Raw genomic sequence first — 22,778 nt, 5'->3', positions numbered from 1 at the left:
ATAACTGTATTTCTCATAACAAATGAAGTGGCTGGATGTCGTAGCCTAGGCCTACTGAAAAGGGCAAACTCAGTCATAGTCTTTATAAGCTGTACAAGCTAACAACTGCAAGTATGGGTGTGACTGTCAAGTAGCACCACTGACTGTAAACACAGACTTGTGTTATCACACTTACCTTCCATCTCAATTCCACAGGGAAACCTGAGTGCTTTGGAATTGTACTTAACGTCTTCCTATGCTCAATGTACCTTCTAAAATCACAGTATTCCAAAGTCAATTTGATACTACTGAAATTCTACTTTTGCATGAGAAATGACTGCTAGTCAGTGGTATAAAATGTACTTAAAATGAATTAAGTAATCGTGACAACACTCCACTAATGCAATTTTAATTGTGTGACCCATTAAGATGCTGGGATATTTCAATTACTCTACATACATGCATTATAGTTCCACTCGCTAGCTAGAGACTCAAAGGGACCCAGGGCTAGGCTATGTTTAATATGATTCCACATAATTACTGGAAAATTACTTTTAAGTGTTATATTCCCGCTAAAAATAAATTGGCACACACACTGAGTATACCAAACATTAGGAACACCTTCCTAATATTGAGTTGCACCCCCGATGAGTGTGAAAAACCCAGCAGCATTGCAGTTCTTAACACAAACCAGTGCACCTGGCACCTACTACCATACCCCATTCAAGGTACTTAAATATTTTGTCTTGCCATTCACCGTCTGAATGGCACATATACCACAATCCATGTCTCAATTGTCTCAAGGCTTGAAAATCCTTCTTTAACCTGTCTCCCCCCTTCATCTACACTGATTGAAGTGGATTTAAAAAGTGACAGGGATCATAGCTTTCACCTGGATTCACCTGGTCAGTCTATGCCATGGAATAAGAGCAGTTGTTCTTAAAGTTTTGTAGAATCAGTGTAGTTCTGCATGCCTCCCTGCTGTGAAGTGACTTTCATCTCAGTGATGGAGGCATTTCCAAATGGTCTATATGTGGCTAATGTTAGAAAATGGGTTATAGTAAGATTCCATTGTTTGTCTAAATAGAACCATGGAGAGACAAGATAGTAAATGTTCTATTAACCTATTGAAGTCAGTTGCCCCGTGGTTGAATCCACGCACGGTATATCCAGGGTTACACTCACAGTCACATGGTATGTCTCTACAGTCTGAAGTGTCATGAAATATGGACTGCATATATTTAGCAGCTGTACTCTATAGAATTCGTCTTTGATGTATAAGGAGCATTTCTGTTAGTGAGGTAACCTTACCTCAGATAACACACGGAGACCAAGTCGGATTGATCCTGCAGGTTCAAGCCCTCCAGCTACTAGTCTTGCCAGACCCTCTAAGCTCCATCTGTTCTATGAATACAGTATGGTTGCCATATAGAAATCGGCAAGCTCTGTTTGAGATTTGACATTTCAATGGGCTTCCATGTTAGCACCAGGAAAGTTTCAGTGCCAACATGGAGGAGTGATGAATTTCAGGTTGCCTCATTCCATTTCAAGGTGACTTCTAGAGAGACAGACTGGCACCTCGATGTACAGTATGTCTCCCTGGATGGAATTAATCTGATAATAAGCTGAAATATCTGTCTCTTTCTGTGTCAGCGCTGACGGCTGCTGTCGTCGTAGTGGATCTCTGCAGGTTCTTCTGGTGCAAAGATGAGCTCTCAGCTTTCCCTCCTTTCTAAATCAGGAGACAGCCTCTTCATAATTAGATTTGCTTTCTGTTGGGCTCCGGCGCTCCCTTCAATCTAATCTATTTATGCATTCCTTTTTTCAGACCTCATTGAGATTCTATCGCCTGGTATTTGTACGTCGCCTGTCAAAACGGCCTTCTTTTCCCTCACAATTTCAGGCTCATTTCACCGGCGGAGATGGGCGATGATTGCCCGCCGGTCTCATGGCAAACGCAATGTGCCGGAACTTCAGAGGCTTTGCTCCTCGTTTTAGAGGGGATTCAGGGGGCCTGGGTGCATGTGTGTGCTGTGTGTGTGTGTGTCTGTGTGTACATTTGTGTTTATCATAATCTTAGAGTATTTGTATGTGTGTGTATTTGTATGACAGCATCCTGGGAAGTACATGTAATTCAGGATAATGGAGTCCTACCTTCTGCGTTATCTGTCTATGGCATTGTCACTGTATTGTCACTGTCTGTGATCTGTGAGGTAGTGTCACTGTGTGTCAGTCGTATCAGTGTGAGTGGCATTGTCCCCACAAGGAAGTAGCATCATTTCAGTACATTCTCACAATATTCACAATGATAGCTACAATGAATGTATTCTCATCACACAAGGATCCCAAAGCGCACTGTTTTGTGTTGTTGTGCACACATTGTATTATCCAGTATCCGGTGGCAGTGTGTAACGCCAAGTTGGCGTCATTGTGAGGTCCAACAATCAACATAAATCCAACAAGCTCTCACAGTCTGCCTTCAGAATTAGACGTTCATCCATGTTTCTCAAACGTCGAAGTTGTTCCAAATGTCACATTTTGAAGTGTTTAAGGTCAAGTTTAAGTTTAGGCATTAACTCACAAATCTTAAGGTTGGGCATGAATTCCTAATGGTTAAGGTAAGAGTTATGGTTAGGGATAGGCTTAAAAACAAAATCTCAAAAACAACTATCTATTGGTGGATTTGAACATGCATCCTTTGGCACATGCTTACACCCATCCACCATCCCTGTCCACAATGCTATAACAAAACCAAAACCTACTTGAAGGTAGCAGGGACAATGCTGGGTAAGGCATGGCAAATATGATCTTTACTTCATCTGTAAAGATCGTCCCTTGCTTCTCTCCTCTTATGTTTGCGAGGTAGGTTTAGAGGAGTGGTGATGGTTATGTGACAGAGTGGACTAAAACACTGTTTGTCATCCTCAACATGCTATGAAAGCGCCAATGTCCTTTATCGTTTTTGAAGACTCCTTTTGAGACACTCATTGCAAATGCCAAACTGTAAAAACTATTGCTATGATCATTATTCTGTTTTATTTAACTCCAGTACTCTAGGTCTTGTTGCTACTGTAAGTACATTACTGACAAAAAAAGTCCCTTTCATAGCATACTATTCTCCTGGACGTTTTTGGTAGATGGTTTGGTTCCTGAAAGGCCCAACAACAAGCTCCATCCAGCTGGTGACAGAGTGTTTAGCTGAGAGCTACCGTGCCTCAGAGCTGCCATGTCTGGTAGAGGCTTCTGTCACGACTTTTTAAAGCAGCCAGTCAGGCAGCGGACTGCACAGTCTGAACAGTCTCAGTCACTGAAAGGTCCCTTCTAGCGCCAGAGGGATAAACAGAGTCGCTGCTAGTCTGTTTTCATTTACAATGTGGTTGTGGCTAAACTATTTCAGTGCTTGTCAGTTGATTTAAAGTAAGGCTTAAAAGGCTTGATGTGTTTTAGAATCTGTACAAGACTCCAATTAAAGGATTTGATGGAGATTTCTACACTGATGTCCTAATTTATTTCTCATATAGCCTGCTGCATTCCTCACCGACCAAACACTTCCACAATATGGTAGTTGAGCGCATAAGGTTTACTGTGAGTGGGTTGTTTGTGTTGTGTGTTTGAACATCTGGTTTGCTAAAATGTGTGACTCTAGCTGTGTGTGTGTGTGTGTGTGTGTGTGTGTGTGTGTGTGTGTGTGTGTGTGTGTGTGTGTGTGTGTGTGTGTGTGTGTGTGTGTGTGTGTGTGTGTGTGTGTGTGTGTGTGTGTGTGTGTGTGTGATACTTATTTTGACTCTCAGCTCTCACGCTCATAGTAGCACCATGAGCTTATCCCCCCACAATACTTTGAAAATAAGATTAGAGCAATTTAATTATGCAGAAAGCCTGGGTAATAAAGCCATTAAATTAGTCATCGACGCAGGGCAGGAATGGCAAGGATTCACGCTAATTAACCTGTGTCTCTTAGACTCTCCAAGAGCTCAGTCCGCTTGTCATTATGGACCAGGCTTGTTGCTGCTATGACCCCCGTGTCCTAACCTTGTCCCCAGCACTTAAATTGTCATCTAGTTAGAAAATGGGTGAACCTCATTAGACAGAACATGCAAAGTGTCGACAGAGAGGAGTGCGTGTGTGTGGAGTGTGGGGGTGAATGTGTGTGTGTGCGTGTGTCTCTGGAAGGTTGGGGGCTGTGTGTGTGTATGTGTGTATGTATGTGTATGTGTGTGTGCATGTGCGTGTGCGAGTGCGTGCGTGTGTGTGTGTGCGTGTGTGCGTGTGTGTGCGTGTGTGTGCGCGTGTGTGCGTGTGTGTGTGTGTGTGTGTGTGTGTGAGAGAGTATGTGTGTGAGGGTGTGTGAGAGTCTGTGTGTGTGTGTAAGGTTGGGGTGAGTGTGTGCACGCGTGTGCGGGACTCTGTTGTTGTTTATTGTGTGTGTGGGTGCGTGCGTGCAGACATACGCCACCTGCGTGTTCTTTTGGCCATGCAGTGTATATAAATCTCTTCTCCACCGGATACACGATGGTTGGCTAATATGCAAAAGGCTTGGGCGTGAAGACTTCACACTGGTCCTCCTCGTGGGTGCTTTCAAGTCCACTAATCATCCTTCCCTTCCATCTGAACTAAGCGGAAATATTATCACAGCACAGTGTGTGTACACAACAACAGTGCATCCCTGTTTGAGGTTGAGAAGTCATCTACGCTTTTTAAGGGCAGCCATGCACCACGAGTCACTTCAGCTTTAATTGCACATCAAACTCATGAACACCTTGAACTGGAAACCACCTTTCAAGCAGAATTCTTCCCTGTGTAGTCTGTGATTGAAAGATGGCATCTCTTTTGATTCGGGGACTGTGCATCACCATCAAACGACGAGGACCCGCACTTATTTATATTATCATCACTTTAACGAGTGAAAGCAGTGGAAAATGTTGAAAATGAGAGGGCATGATAACAAACGCGGTCTTTGAGTTCATCGGTTCACATATTGAACTGTTTGGGAACCACAGACGCTTCACAGCTCTAGGGGACTGAAACATTTTCATGAGACCAGAAATACCAGAAATGTGTGTGTGTGTGTGTGTGTGTGTGTGTGTGTGTGTGTGTGTGTGTGTGTGTGTGTGTGTGTGTGTGTGTGTGTGTGTGTGTGTGTGTGTGTGTGTGTGTGTGTGTGTGTGTGTGTGTGTGTGTGCATCAAAAAAGACCTTGACATAGAGAAACATCAGGGGAGCAAACAGAATGTTAATATCTTTACTTCTCCTCCAACAGAATTAGAAGCAATACCTGTTGGCAATACCTGTTGGAAAGAACTTCAATTTATATACAGTACATGAACAAATGAGTGGCTATTTCAGCCACACCCATTGCTGACTATAAAACTGTAAAGTCTATAAAATCTATGCAATCTCCATAGACAAACATTGGCAGTAGAATGGCCCGTACTGAAGAGCTTAGTGTCATTCAACAAGGCACCGTCATAGGATGCCACCTTTCCAACAAGTCAGTTCATCAAATTTCTGCCCTGCTAGAGCTGCCTCGGTCAACTGTAAGTGCTGTTATTGTGAAGTGGAAGCATCTAGGAGCAACAACGGCTCAGCCGCGAAGTGGTAGGCCACACAAGCTCACAGAACAGGGCCGCCGAGTGCTGAAGCGGGTAGCGAATAAAAATCGTCTGTCCTCGGTTGCAACACTCTCTGCCGAGTTCCAAACTTCCTCTGGAAGCAACTACAGCACAATAACTGTCCCCTGCCATTGGACTCTGGAGCAGTTGAAACGCATTCTCTGGAGTGATGAATCACGCTTCACCATCTGGCAGTCCGACGAACAAATCTGCGTTTGGAGGATGCCAGGAGAACGCCACCTGCCCCAATGCATAGTGCAAACTGTAAAGTTTGGTGGAGGAGGAATAATGGTCTGGGGCTGTTTTTCATGTTTTGGGCTAGGCCCCTTAGTTCCAGTGAAGGGAAATCTTAACGCTACAGCATACAATAACATTCTAGACGATTCTGTGCTTTTTACTGTGCTACCAAAGAAAGTGTAACTAGAAAACTATTCAATCATGTTAAGTTGTGGGCTTCATTTGTCATCCTCAATGGCATCATTGGTTCACTATCAGTGGCGTGTACTCATGGATCCCAAGGGAAGTTTCCCCAAAAATTTACAAAAATACAATAAAGCATCCGAGCTTGCGAAACACCACCCCTCTGTCTCTGTATGTGTAGGCAATCTATCTGTCTATCTGGTAATAAAGGGTATGACCTTGTTGCCGCCCGAAGCATTGACTGCAAGGGAAGCCGGCGAGCATTTGGCCTCCTTTGACAAAAAAACTATAAAAAAATAGCCAATCAGCCTAGAGCTAAACTGAATGAGCTCAACTGTGAATGGTTCTGGCGCAAGAAAAAGAAGGAAGCCAGTCTCAAGAGAAATACGTAATTGACAGAAACAACTTGAATCGTTGCATCTTGTTGCGCTGTTGTCCTCCGGTGGCCAGCTAGCTAAAATGGGCCCTTTCCTAAATTAGCCATGGATGGAGATAGGGATTTGTACATGTGGGTTTACTTAATTCTCCATACAGGCTAATGATTATATTGTCGATTCTGATCCAACCATAAATTCATACATTGTGCCCCTTGACTGAGAGGATGGAAGTTTGTTATGTAGCTAGATGTACAAGGCTAATGTTAACTAGCTAACGTTGCCCATGAAAGGAAGTTAGGTTAGCGAGCAAGCATGATGTTGAAATGTTGAATTTGAAATGGTGCTGGAATAGTGGAGGCAGCTCCTGTTATCGTTTCGACTTGCGGTAACTCTCTGTGGTTCTAAATCAATAGTTGTTTAGTAGTCCGACAATGTTGAAAACGTTAACTTACTTGACCGTGCTGTAGGTCATGTAACTGTTTGTTACATGCAATGTTCTTTGTGGACTTCACCGGACAGAGGTTGCTCTCCAGGTTTGTGATGAAACAAAGGTGTGAATGAATATATTCTGCCACTGTGTCATCTTATTGACTCGACCTTATTGGTTTGAGTGTTTTTTAAAGGTTTACAGTGTGTTGACTATGGTCCAATGTATACAGTACATCAATATTGTACACATACATTTTCTTGTACCACAAAGTCTGTTCTGAAATCAATTTCAAGACTGACTGCCCCTCAATATTAACATCTGGAAACCTTATGCTCATGATTTTGTTAAATAACAATAAAAGACTCTTAAAACCTCTTTGGGCTAGGGGGCAGTATTTTGACGTGCGGATGAAAAGCATGCCCAGAGTAAACTGCCTGCTACTCAGGCCCAGAAGCTAGCATATGCATATTATTAGTTGATTTGGATATAAAACACTCTGAAGTTTCTAAAACTGTTTGAATGATGTCTGTGAGTATAACAGAACTCATATGGAAGGCCAAAACCTGAGAAAAATCCAACCAGGAAGTGGGAAATCTGAGGTTTGTAGTTTTTCAAGTGATTGCCTATCCAATATACAGTGTAAATGGGGTCATATTGCACTTCCTAAGGCTTCCACTAGATGTCAACAGTCTTTAGAACGTTGTTTCATGCTTCTAATGTGAATAGGGAGAGAATAAGAGCTATTGGAATCAGGTGTCTGGAAAATTGCCATGAGCTCAGTCATGCGCGTGGCCATGAGAGCGAGCTGGGTTCCTTTTCTTTTCTTACGACATAGGAATGGTCTGGTTGGAATATTATTGAAGATGTATGATAAAAACATCCTAAAGATTGATTCTATACATTGTTTGACATGTTTCTACGAACTGTAATTGAACTTTTTTGACTTTTCGTCTGAACTTAGTGCTCGCGCATTTTGCATTTGGACATAAATATGGACTTTATCGAACAAAACAAACATTTATTGTGGAACTGGGATTCCTGGGAGTGCATTCCGATGAAGATCATCAAAGGTAAGTGAATATTTATAACGCTATTTCTGACCTCTATTGACTCCACAACATGGCGGGTATCTGTATGGTTTGTTTTGGTGCCTGAGCGCTGTACTCAGATTATCGCATGGTGTGCTTTTGCAGCACAGCTTTTTTGAAATCTGACACAGCGGTTGCATTAAGGAGAAGTGTGTCTTTAATTCTATGCAAAAGACTTGTATCTTATATCAACGTTTATGATGAGTATTTCTGTAAATTGATGTGATTCTCTGCAAAATCACCGGATTTTGGAGGCAAAACATTACTGAACATAACGCGTCAATGTAAACAGAGATTTTTGGATATAAATATGAATTTTATCAAACAAAACATACATGTATTGTGTAACATGAAGTCCTATGAGTGCCATCTGATGAAGATCATCCTGATGAAGATCATCAAAGGTTAGTGATTCATTTTATCTCTATTTCTGCTTTTTGTGACTCCTCTCTTTGGCTGGAAAATGGCCATTTTTTTTGTGACTAGGTCGCTGACCTAACATAATCACAAGGTATGCTTTCGCCGTAAAGCCTTTTTGAAATTGGACAGTGTGGTTGGATTAACAAGAAATGTATATTTAAAAGGGTGTATAATACTTGTGTGTTTGAGGAATTTTAATTATGAGATTTCTGTTGTTTGAATTTTGCACCCTGCACTTTCTCTGGCTGTTGTCAAATCGATCCCGCTAAAGGGATTGGATCTCTAAGAAGTTATTAACAACTCAAATCCCATTCATGTTGGAGGGAAAAAAATACAAAAAATCCATAACAATCCCCTGTTGACATGTAGAGATAAAATAATCCATCTAAGAGGTTGAGCATAAGCTTCTGAACAACACCTTGTATTTTCACTGGTCTTTGACATGGCATCCGTTTTGGTGGGTAGTCCTGGCATAGCTGGGGCCCTCTGGTACCCACGAGACCAAGCCTAGTCCCTGGCATTGTCATCCTCTATCAATCAGATGGGAAAAGGCTAACAAGATCTCCAGGCTACGTCTGTCCAGTTTGCCTAGCTGCTCACTGCCTTACTAACATTGTCAGAAACCTCCTCTCTGCTGCTCAAGGTTTAGTGTATTGTAAACTGGAGGCCGTTCCCGCTGCTGTGTCTTGACCTTAATGTTTAGTAGCAAAACGCTAACAAAAGACTGCAGAGGGATATACACTTTATGTTTATCGAAAAATGGATTACTATTTGAAAGAGATCAAAATAAACTATTTTAATTGGAAGATTCACATCCCCTCTGGTTTCATTTCTCCCCCTATCTCTTTCTATATGCTTCTCTCTTTCTCTTTGCTCTCTTGCTCCCCGGCCCAAACCCTGATTGATAATTGCTAAAGTTACATGACCAGTTTTAGGTGTATGGCCTATAACCAGGGTTGGTGTAATAATATAGAGATATAAATGTATGTCTGTGGTGTGGCTCATTAGATTATTCCTCCACACAGAGTATCAGATCAACTGCAGTGATCCTGGACCTGGTACCTGCGGCATGCATAGCAATCAAACCTCTTTGACCTGCACTGGTGAACCCGTTTTTACTCCGCTGCTTGCCCTCTCCACTCACGCTTCCTCATTAGTGGCAGGCTTCTCCATGAGAAATTCTATTAGTGATCTCTTTTTCCCTCTCTCTCTGTTCCTTTCTCTTAGACTATGTTGTTCTTCCTCCTCCTCTCTTTCTCTCTCTCTCTCTCTCTCTCTCTCTCTCTCTCTCTCTCTCTCTCTCTCTCTCTCTCACTCTCTCTCCTTCTCTACCTCCCCTCTCTCTTTACTGTGGAACCCACTGAGGACACACAGGCATGCAACTCCTCCTAGGCGTGTCCCCCAGTACATCGTCTCTCATAGTCTCTGAGAGCCCTTACCCTTTTCTTGTTTGGATCTAAACTGGGCTGCCCTGATCTCTGGCAAGTGGAAGATGGCCTGTGGAAACAACTAGAGAAGGGTCCAGGCCTTAACAATAACACAACAAATCACTGACTCAGTCTCTACTCCCACTGCTAGCTAACTCACTGACTCACTAGGGCAGAGGCAACCTTGATCATCTGAATGCTTTCGGCGTGATCAGATTGCAGCAGACATCCACGTTTACATGAGTCTCATGTGCACATTCATGTATGCATGATAAAACATGTAAATGAGGCAGTCATGTAAATTTACTTTGAAATGCACTTCACTTGGAATGAACGATATGACTTTGCTATGTGATTTGGATACTAATTATTATGCATTTTATAACAAAAAAGGTCTGTTGATGGAAAAATCTAAAGAGCATTAAAAAAGTGAATGATGGAAAAATCTAAAGAGCATTAAAAAAGTGAATTACCTGAAAGACAATGACCATACTATGAGTCAGATCTGACTGAATAAAAATCCTCATCGCCATTATTACCTTTATGAATCAATACAAAAATCAACAAATCAGACAATTACACAATTAATTTAAGTGTTACCTGTAAACACCCTAAAGCTACATGATGCAATCCAGACCAAATTAAACCAGTTACAATGCAGGTGTTCTTCCCCCAGTCTCAGTCCTGTAATTATCTGTTTTTGCTCTGCAATTTGTTGTAATTGAAAATGTCAGGAACAAAAGTCTAGCACAAACAAAGCGTGGCTAATTGTGGCATACTACAATGGCTGGTGTGAGGAATTAATTAGCCAGCAGGACAACTGTGTGTGTGTGTGTGTGTGTGTGTGTGTGTGTGTGTGTGTGTGTGTGTGTGTGTGTGTGTGTGTGTGTGTGTGTGTGTGTGTGTGTGTGTGTGTGTGTGTGTGTGTGTGTGTGTGTGTGTGTGTGTGTGTGTGTGTGTGTGTGTGTGTGTAGAAACACATGGGGGCAATCAGAAAGCATAAAGGAGGGATGAGATGATGGTTGAAAAGATGGGGAGGTGTGGTGTCTGCTGCCAAAAGCACAGATGCAAAACAGTCAATTCCTTTTACTGTGGAAATTACAGGTATTTACCAGAATCCAGGTCCACTCCTGTCCATCCTGTCCATCCACTCCTGTCCGTCCTGTCCTTCCACTCCTGTCCGTCCTGTACTTCCACTCCTGTCCGTCCTGTCCTCCCACTCCTGTCCGTCCTGTCCTCCCACTCCTGTCCGTCCTGTCCTTCCACTCCTGTTCCAGACTTGTGTCCTCACGCCACAGCTGGCCACCCCTCTGTCACACACACACCCGCACACACACACGCACGTTCAGGCAATTAAACGCACATGGCCATTATTCAATCCAGCACTCAGTCATCCAGATAATGACTTTGGGGAGAGACAGTCAGGCTGGGGGACAGAAGGGACAGGAGGCTCTGTCTCAAGAAAGGAAGAGGCGGCGTTACAGAGGCCGCATTGCGGGATACCTGACGAGACTAAGTTGGCGAGTAGATAAACCGCCTCCACCCTCCGTTATATTGGAGAACGTGCAATCACTAGAGAATAAATTGGACGAGCTCCGTTCGAGACTATCCTATCAAAGTGATCTGAAGAACTGTAATATCCTATGTTTCTCCGAGTCGTGGCTGAGCAAGGACATGGAAAATACAAATCTAGCTGTTTTTTCTATACATCGGCAGGACAGAACGGCAGCATCGGGTAAACTCAAGAGGGTTGGTATATATCTCTTTGTTAACAACAACTGGTGCGCAATCTCTAATATTAAGGAAGTCTCAAGGTTCTGCTCGCCTGAGCCGGAATACCTCAAGAGAGTTTTCATCTATATTTTTTGTAGCTTTTGTGGCGTACAGCAGGTCAGCCACCAGGGGGAGACTCGTCGAGGCCTGGTAACAGATGGAGTATACATCACGAGGCGATGGCTCCATGTGCCAGGTCTCAACGGGCTCTCCAGCCAGGACTAATTGGGGCTGATTGGGAGCTGGTGAGTAATCAAGGGCGGATTGCTCACCAGCTGTGCAAGGCCCATAAAGCTGCCAGAAGGGCAGCACACAGGAGGAATGGGGGAAGAAAGGACTCCCGTGGTATTGTTGATGGTTGCAGAGGTAAGAAGAGGGAGTTCAGTTTTGTGCCCGACAGGATACAGCCAGCCCCGGAATACCAGAAGACGGCATCCCGGAGAGGGTCTCATAGGGGAGACCTATCCTTTTCTTTTTGATCTATTATTTAAATAAACACCCTTGAAACTGAGCTAATCCTTCTCTGTCTGTGTCTGATATGGGTAAACGTCTTAACCAAACCCCCTGGTCTGCCACAAGTGGTGGAGAATGTGGGCACGTCTGATAACGTGGTCAGATCAGGGTTGACGTTTACACAGTATCAGCATGGATGAGTTGATAGCTCAGTTCGTCCGGGCCCAACAAGCACAACAGGCGGTTCAGGAACGAACGCTGGAGGAACAGCGACTACAAAACGTCCGCCTCGTTGAGGTAGTCAGGAAGCTGCAAGGAGTAGCGTCTCCTAGATCAAATCCCAACCAGTTTTTGATCAAGCTAACGGAAGACGATGACATCGAAACATAGCTCTGTACATTTGAACGGACAGCACTACGGGAAGGATGGCCAAGGCTGCAGTGGGCAAGTCTGCTGGCCCCGTTCCTCTCTGGGAATGCCCAAAAGGCATATTGGGACCTGAACGACGAACAGGCGGCTAACTACGACGGACTCAAACAGGAGATACTCAGCCGCTATGGGTACAGCCTGGCCCATCGGGCTCAACGGTTCCACGACTGGAGGTTCGTACCCGACGCATCCCCCCGAGCCCAGATGAGCGACCTACTGCATGTCACCAGGGCATGGCTCCTCACGGACGTATCCACCCTCTCCATCCTCAACTAAGTGGTCCTGGATCGCTTCTTACGGGCGCTACCCCATGACATGAAGAGGGCTGCGAGTCTATGCGCGCCCCAGACCTTGGAGGGCCTCCTGGAAGCAGTGGAGACGCATAAGAACACTCAGGCACTGCTGAGTGGGAGCTTGGACGAGTCGGCGACCCGTCCGAGGGGACGGAAGGACAGCCCCACCGTGGTGTACCCCAAACCGACAGTTGGCAGGGCCAAAGGACCACAAACCCATGGAGAGACGGCGGGGGTAGGGCCGACCCGCCACCGACGACCCCAGGTAGAGGGAGACCAAAGGAGGTGTTTTGAGTGTGGCGCCCGGGGGCACAATGCCTGGAATTGCCCGGCTCGAGAGGAGTCGATGCCATCAGCTAGCCCCGGAGGCGAGGTGGGTCAAGCCGTGAACTATGTCACCTCCTGTTGGGCGCACCGCGAATCAACTGCACCCATGGTCCCGGTGAAGGTGGACGGACATGACACGGATGGACACGACGCTCGTAACCATGAGGAGACCGAACGGGGTAGGGAGACGTCCATTTCCTGTGTTCACGGGGACACAAAGCGGTATCCCACCGTATGGACCAACATCGTGACACCACAAGGGAGCTGTCAGTTGATGGTGGGTGCAGTACCAGAGCTGCCGGTACCTCTCCTAGTGGGACGGGATTGTCCACTGTTCGTGGCCCTATGGGGGCACGAATTGAGGAAGAAGGTACAAGCCAGCCAAAGAAGAGAGCGGGGACGACCAATAGCCTGTGCGGCCCGGAAGCAACCGGTTAACCAGCATGTGTCTCCGGCTCCGGAGTCGGAGGGGCGCCGGAACCCGATCACCCTGCGGAACCCCTGGAGGAGGAGCCCATCCTCCCGCTCCTCGATTTCGAGGGGCCAGTAGAGACCCCCGCTGGGGGTCAACTGAGAGGACAATTCGGAACGGCCCAGTGGGAGGATCCGAACTTGAAAGCTGCCGCTGCCCAAGTGATAACGGTGGATGGTCAGCCACCAGGGGAGACTCGTCGAGGCCTGGTAACAGATTGAGTATACATCCCGAGGCGATGGCTCCAGGTCTCAACGGGCTCTCCAGTCAGGACTAATTGGGGCTGATTGGGAGCCAAATGGTTGGGAGCCAAATGATATCTCTTTGTTAACAACAACTGGTGTGCAATCTCTAATATTAACCTGTTAGGGCTAGGGGGCAGCATTGACACGGCTGGATAAAAAACATACCCGATTTAATCTGGTTACCACTCCTACCCAGTAACTAGAATATGCATATACTTATTACATATGGATAGAAAACACCCTAAATTTTCTAAAACTGTTTGAATGGTGTCTGTGAGTATAACAGAACTCAAATGGCAGGTCAAAACCTGAGAGATTCCTTTACAGGAAGTGGCCTGTCTGACCATTTGTTGAACTTCTTTTCCATCTCTATCATTTACTAAGGATCTCTGCTCTAACGTGACACTTCCCACGTCGTCCATAGGCGCTCAGAGCCCGGGAAAAAACAGAATGTCGTCATTCCAGCCCCAGGCTGAAACACATTATCGCCTTTCTCAAGTGGCCGATCAAGAGACACTAGCTTATGCGCGTGACCCCGACCGCCCCCGCCTTTGGGATTTTTTCCTCTGTTTGCCGAAAAGGAGATTCCCTGTCGGAATATTATCGCTTTTCTACGAGAAAAATGTCGTAAAAATTGATTTTAAACAGCGGTTGACATGCTTCGAAGTACGGTAATGGAATACTTAGAATTTTATTGTCACGAATTGCGCCATGCGCGTGACACTTCTTTACTATTTCGGATAGTGTCTGGAACGCACGAACAAAACGCCGCTATTCGGATATAACGATGGATTATTTTGGACCAAACCAACATTTGTTATTGAAGTAGCAGTCCTGGGTGTGTATTCTGACGAAGACAACAAAAGGTAATGAAACTTTTATAATAGTAAATATGATTATGGTGAGTGCTAAACTTGCCGGGTGTCTAAATAGCGAGCCCGTGATGCCTGGGCTATGTACTTAGAATATTGCAAAATGTGCTTTCACCAAAAAGCTATTTTAAAATCGGACATATCGAGTGCATAGAGGAGGTCTGTATCTATAATTCTTAAAATAATTGTTATGCTTTTTGTGAACGTTTATCGTGAGTAATTTAGTAAAATGTTAGCGAATTCCCCGGAAGTTTGCGGGGGGTATGCTAGTTCTGAACGTCACATGCTAATGTAAAAAGCTGGTTTTTGATATAAATATGAACTTGATTGAACAAAACATGCATGTATTGTATAACATAATGTCCTAGGGTTGTCATCTGATGAAGATCATCAAAGGTGAGTGCTGCATTTAGCTGTCTTCTGGGTTTTGGTGACATTATATGCTGGCTTGAAAAATGGGTGTCTGATTATTTCTGGCTTGGTACTCTGCTGACATAATCTAATGTTTTGCTTTCGTTGTAAAGCCTTTTTGAAATCGGACAGTGTGGTTAGATTAACGAGAGTCTTGTCTTTAAATGGCTGTAAAATAGTCATATGTTTGAGAAATTGAAGTAATAGGATTTTTAAGGTTTTGAAAATCGCGCCACAGGATAGCAGTGGCTGTTACGTAGGTGGGACGAATTCGTCCCGCCTAGCCTAGAGAGGTTCAGATTTAATCAGATTTACTATAAGAAAAATGGTCTTACCTTTCCTGTTCTTCGTCAGAATGCACTCCCAGGACTTCTACTTCAATAACAAATGTTGGTTTGGTCGCAAATAATCCATCGTTATATCCGAATAGCGTCGTTTTGTCCGTGCGTTCCAGAAACTATCCGAAATGGTAAATAACGGTCGTGCGCATGGCGCATTTCGTGACAAAAAAATTCTAAATATTCCTTTACCGTACTTCGAAGCATGTCAACCGCTGTTTAAAATCAATTTTTATGCCATTTTTCTCGTAGAAAAGCGATAATATTCCGACCGGGAATCTCCTTTTCGGCAAACAGAGGAAAAAATCACAAAGACGGGGGCGGCCAGGTCACGCGCCTAAGCCCACAGTCCCTTGATCGGCCACTTGAGAAAGGCGATGTGTTTCAGCCTGGGGCTGGGATGACGACATTCTGTTTTTTCCCGGGCTCTGAGCGCCCATGGACGACGTAGGAAGTGTCACGTTAGAGCAGAGATCCTTTGTAAAAGATAGAGATGGCAAAGAAGTTCCAGAAATGGTCAGACAGGCCACTTCCTGTAAAGGAATCTCTCAGGTTTTGACCTGCCATTTGAGTTCTGTTATACTCACAGACACCATTCAAACAGTTTTAGAAACTTTAGGGTGTTTTCTATCCATATATAATAAGTATATGCATATTCTAGTTACTGGGTAGGATTAGTAACCAGATTAAATCGGGTACGTTTTTTATCCAGCCGTGAAAATACTGCCCCCTAGCCCCAACAGGTTAAGTAAACAAGAAAATGCTTACCCAGAGGCGGCGCTCCTATTGGTAAGTGATTTTAGAGCAATAAAACTGAAATGCATCATATCTCATTTCTACCACCATGTCACCTGTGCCAGTAGAGGCGAAAAAACTCTAGATCAGCTTTACTCCAAACACAGAGATGCATACAACGCTCTCCCTCGCACTCCATTTGGCAAATCTAACCATAACTCTATCCTCCTAATTCCTGCTTACAAGGATAAACTCAAACAGGAAGTACCAGTGACGTGCTCAATACGGAATTGGTCCGATGAAGCGGATGCTAAGCTAGAGGACTGTTTCGCTATCACAGACTGGAATATGTTCCGGGATTCATCCGATGGCATTGAGGAGTTTATCACATCAGTCACTGGCTTCATTAATAAGTGCATCGATGAAGTCATCCCCATAGTGACCGTACGTACATATCCCAACCAGAAGCCATGGATTACAGGCAACCTCCTCACTGAGCTAAAGGCTAGAGCTGCCGCTTTGAAGAAACGGGATACAAATTCGGATGCTTGTAAGAAATCCCTCTACGCCCTTTGACGAAACATTAATTAGGCAAAGTGCCAATACAGGACTAAGATCGAATCCTACTACACTGGCTTTGACCCTCGTCGGATGTGGCAGGGCTTGCAAACTATCATGGATTACAAAGGGAAACCCAGCCGTGCTGCCCAGTGACGTGAGCATACCAGATGAGCTAAATGCCTTCTATGCAGCGATTCTGGACCTGGTACCGGCGATCTGCATAGCAATCACACCTCTTTGACCTGCACTGGTAACCCCGTGGTCACTCCGTTGCTTGCCTTCTCCACGCCGCTTCCTCATTAGTGGCAGGCTCCTCGGTGAGGAATCCTATTAGTTATCTATTTTTTCCCTCTCTCTTCCCCCCGTGCTCTCTCTCCGTCTCTCTTACACTGTTTTGCTCTTCCTCCCTCTCTTCTCACTCTCTCATCCTTTCTCTTTTATTCTTTCACACTGTTTTGCTCTTCCTCCTCTCTTTCTCTATATCCCTCTCTCCTTCTCTACCTCTCCCTCTCTTTACTGTGGAACACCCTGACTACACACACACACACACACACACACACACACACACACACACACACACACACACACACACACACCTCCTCCTAGGCGTGTCCCCCAGTACATCGTCTCTCGTAGTTTCTGAGAGCCCTTACCCCACTCCTGTTTGGATCCAAACTGGTCTCTGGGAAGTGGAAGATGGCCTGTGGAAACAACTAGAGAAGGGTCAAGGCCTTAACAATAACACAACAAATCACTGACTCAGTCTCTACTCCCACTGCTAGCTAACTCACTGACTCACTAGGGCAGAGGCAACCTTGATCTTCTGATTGCTTTCGGCGTGATCAGATTTCAGCAGACATCCACATTTACATGAGTCTCATGTGTACATTCATGTATGCGTGATAAAACATGTAAATGAGGAAGTGTCATGTAAATATACTTTGAAATGTACTTCACTTGGAATGAACGATATGACTTTGCTATGTGATTTGGATACTAATTGTTGTGCATTTTATTACAAACAGGCCTGTTTATGATGGACACATCTAAAAAGCATTAAAAAAGTGAATTACCTGAAAGACAATGACCATACTATGAGTCAGATCTGACTGAATACAAATCCCCATCGCCGTTATTACCTTTATGAATCAATACAAAAATCAACAAATCAGACAATTACACAATTAATTTAAGTGTTACCTGTAAACACCCTAAAGCTACATGATGCAATCCAGACCAAATTAGACCAATTACAATGCTAGGTTTTCTTCCCCCAGTCTCAGTCCTGTAATTAAAAATTTCTGCTCCACAATTTGTTCTAATTGAAATTGTCAGGAACAAGCGTCTGGCACAACACAGTGTGGCTAACTATGGCGTACTACAATGGCTGGTGTGAGGAATGCATTAGCCAGCAGGACAACAGTGCGTGCGTGTGTGTGTGCGTGCGTGTGTGCAGAAACGCATAGGTGTAATCAGAACATATAAAGGAGGGATGAGATGGCGGTTGAAAAGATAGTGAGGTGTGGTGTCTGCTTCCGAAAGCACAAATGCAAAACAGTCAATTCCTTTTACTGTGGAAATTACAGTTATTTACAAGAACCTACAAACATGCAATTAACAACTTGTTAATACACCTTACATAAATGTTGCATCCTGCACAAGATATACTGAAGAAGAGAAATGTTCATAGCTAATAGAATACAGAGAACAAATTGGATAGAATTCATGGAAGAATGTTTTTAATAGAACATGGAAAAACATCAGTTAGATGGTTCCAGGTCCACTCCTGTCCCACACACCACAGCTGGCCACCCCTCTGTCACAGACACACACACACACACACACACACACACACACACACACACACACACACACACACACACACACACACACACACACACACACACACACACACACACACACACACACACACACGCTCAGAGGTTAAACGCACATGGCCATTATTCAATCCAGCACTTGGTCATCCAGTTAATGACCTTGGGGAGAGACAGTCAGGCTGGGGGACAGAAGGGACACGAGGCTCTGGCTCCCCAGACATGACAGGGACCAGATGGGATAAAGAGACAGGGAGGGGGCCACTCTGGGATGGAATGGAGCTGAACAACCCTACTGCTTAAGTGGCTGAACTGCCAGGGTCAGTGTAGTATGTGTGCCTGGACATGCCAGTGTGACTTTGTGTGTGTGTGTGTGTGTGTGTGTGTGTGTGTGTGTGTGTGTGTGTGTGTGTGTGTGTGTGTGTGTGTGTGTGTGTGTGTGTGTGTGTGTGTGTGTGTGTGTGTGTGTGTGTGTGTGACATAAGCTGACATAAAGCATGCACAGTGCACGAGTAGAACAGAGTACAGCAGCTTCGACAGTAGTCTGGTTTGAGGTTACAGGGAAAACCATCATGTTGAGATTTCCGCTGGGGCGAAAAGGGTCAATATCAGGGGATATCTTTATCTATATATGTCTGGATATCTGCTATTTTATTAGATATAAGGAGTAAACATTTTCCAGATACACGTCCTTCATTTCATATACGGAGCTTCGTAGGATTTTCTCCGTAATGGGACAGTTTCTACATGCATCCAATCTGAACCTCTGAAATCTCCCTGCTACCGTATGAGTCTAGGGAGATATCTGGGGTGAGATATGTTCAAGACAAGCACCTGATGCGCGTGCACCCACTTACATATTTGTATAATAGTCTAACTCCGGAAAGGAAATGTGTCAACATGTTGACATATCTAAGCCTTTATACCTTTAAGCATGAACAAATTCACATATTTTCAGAAATGTATCATACCTGTAGTCAGTACCTGATAATTTTTGTATCAGTTTTTCTCAGAAAATTCATAATTTCAAGACATATCGAGACTAGGTAGCCTAGTGGTTGGAGTGTTGGACTTGTAACTGAAAGGTGCAAGATCAAATCCCTGTGCTGACAAGGTAAAAAACAGTCGTTCTGCCCCTGAACAAGGCAGTTAACCCTCTCTTCCTAGGCTGTCATTGAAAATAAGAATTTGTTCTAAACTGACTTGCATAGTTAATTAAAAAAAATATACATAATATTCATCCTTATCTGATTGAAAATGGCCTAAATCCAACTAAGGAAATGGAAAATTATGTAACCTATTTTTGGTGCCAAAAATCATTGTGCTTCTTCACATCAAGGTGACACACTGTATCTGAGCATACATTTGCACCATATTCAGCAGTAGGCTATACAAGGCACAGAAAGGCAAGCATCGTCATATTGAATCCAAATTGCTATCTCTGTTTAAAAAAATGCAGTATAGCAAATACAGAGCTACAGTCACAACCCGTTTTTTTAGTAAAGATGCAAACGTAGGACCGTCTTTGCTAAAAATGTCCATTTATTTACTTAACAGGAACTTAAAGTTGAACACCCCCAATACCCCTGTCTGCCCTGTTTGTTATGAACGATGGATGCGATGGGTGCATATTGGGTTGTCAGCGGTGGTCCTTCGCAGTCCAGACCCAACGTGGTGGTAGTATTGGTCTGTGATACACTCCAAATTGTCAATGCATAAAACATGAATCATGTCGATATTGCAAGAAAATGTTGTCATTTCACATAACCATACCGCAAGGTAGCTACTCTACCTGCTTCATTCGTAATTAAAAAACTAACTGGGACAAGCTAGCTAGCTAGCAAGAACTGTGTGGATTTAATATTTGTCAAATTATTGAGCATGTTCTCAAAACTCAAATGAGAATCAGAAATTGTGACTATTTGGCATATCAAAAATCATGTCAAGATCCTCAGTCAAGAGCATATGCATTGGATGTGTTGAGAAAATATACAGTACCTTCAGAAAATTTTCACACCCCTTGACTTTTTCCACATTTTGATGCGTTAAAGTACATGGATAAAATTGTCACTGGCCTACACACAATACCCCATAATGTCAAAGCGGAATTATGTTTTTCAAAATGTTTACAAATTAACAATGAAAAGCTGAAATGTCTTGAGTCAATAAGTATTCAAACCCTTTGTTATGGCAAGCCTAAATAAGTTATGGAGTAAAAATGTGCTTAACAAGTCACATAATAAGTTGCATGGACTTACTCTGTGTGCAATAATAGTGTTTAACATGATTTTTGAATGACTACCTCATCTCTGTACCCCACACATACAATTATCTATATGGTCCCTCAGTCGAGCAGTGAATTTTAAACACAGATTCAACCACAAAGACCAGGGAGGTTTTCCAGTGCCTCGCAAAGAAGGCAACCTATTGATAGATGAGTACAATTAAATAATAATCAGACACTGCATATCTGTAAGTCTCTAAGGGCTTTCCACACCTGTATTGTGCAACATTTGCTAATTATTATAATTTTTTATTCTCTAAGCTCTGTGAAATTTGTTGTTGATCATAGCTAGACAACCATTTTCAGGTCTTGCCGTAGATTGTCTAGCAGATTTAAGTGAAAACTGTAACTCGGCCACTCAGGAACATTCACCATCTTCTTGGTAAGCAACTCCAGTGTAGATTTGGCCTTGTGTTTTAGATTATTGTCCTGCTGAAAGGTGAATTCATCTCCCATTGTCTGGTGGAAAGCAGACTGAACAAGCTTTTCCTCTAGCATTTTTCCTGTGCTTAGCGCCATTACATTTATATATTCATCCCGAAAAATTCCCCAGTCCTTACCGATTGCAAGCATACCCACATTGTTTGCAGAAAACAGGATCCCCATTATAGTGAAGGGGAAAATGGCAATCGTTGTGGTAAATTTTTTGTAAATAAATACACATTTTAAAGACAATCAGGGTACCAATAATTGATTCTATTACACCAGATGTATGTCCTTGATCCAATTATTTTTTAAATCACCCACAGAAGAAGTAATTTTTATTTATTTTTTATTTTTTATTTATCCAGGTAAGTTGACTGAGAACACGTTCTCATTTGCAGCAACGACCTGGGGAATAGTTACAGGGGAGAGGAGGGGGATGAATGAGCCAATTGGAAACTGGGGATTATTAGGTGACCATGATGGTTTGAGGGCCAGATTGGGAATTTAGCCAGGACACTGGGGTTAACACCCCTACTCTTACAATAAGTGACATGGGATCTTTAATGACCTCAGAGAGTCAGGACACCCATTTAACGTCCCATCCAAAAGACAGCACACTACACAGGGCAATGTCCCCAATCACTGCCCTGGGGAATTGTGATATTTATTTATTTTAGACCAGAGGAAAGAGTGCCTCCTACTGGCCCTCCAACACCACTTCTAGCAGCATCTGGTCTCCCATCCAGTGACTAACCAGGACCAACCCTGCTTAGCTTCAGAAGCAAGCCAGTAGTTGGGTGCAGGGTGGTATCCTGCTGGCTAAGGATAATTGTGTTGTTAACCTCTATGGGCTAGGCGGGACGAATTCGTCCCACCTACGTAACAGCCACTTGAAGCCTGTGGCGCGATTTTCAAAACCTTAAAAATCCTATTACTTCAATTTCTCAAACATATGACTATTTTACAGCTATTTAAAGACAAGACTCTCGTTAATCTAACCACACTGTCCGATTTCAAAAAGGCTTTACAACGAAAGCAAAACATTAGATTATGTCAGCAGAGTACCAAGCCAGAAATAATCAGACACCCATTTTTCAAGCTAGCATATAATGTCACAAAAACTCAGAAGACAGCTAAATGCAACACTAACCTTTGATGATCTTCATCAGATGACAACCCTAGGACATTATGTTATACAATACATGCATGTTTTGTTCAATCAAGTTCATATTTATATCAAAAACCAGCTTTTTACATTAGCATGTGACGTTCAGAACTAGCATACCCCCCGCAAACTTCCGGGGAATTCGCTAACATTTTACTAAATTACTCACGATCAACGTTCACAAAAAGCATAACAATTATTTTAAGAATTATAGATACAGACCTCCTCTATGCACTCGATATGTCCGATTTTAAAATAGCTTTTTGGTGAAAGCACATTTTGCAATATTCTAAGTACATAGCCCAGCCATCACGGGCTAGCTATTTAGACACCCGGCAAGTTTAGCACTCACCATAATCATATTTACTATTATAAAAGTTTGATTACCTTTTGTTGTCTTCGTCAGAATG

The sequence above is a fragment of the Salmo salar genome, chromosome 15 (genome assembly GCF_965601325.2).
Source record: "Salmo salar chromosome 15, fSalSal1, whole genome shotgun sequence".
Classification (NCBI taxonomy): domain Eukaryota; kingdom Metazoa; phylum Chordata; class Actinopteri; order Salmoniformes; family Salmonidae; genus Salmo; species Salmo salar.
This window is presented reverse-complemented; position numbering follows the sequence as displayed.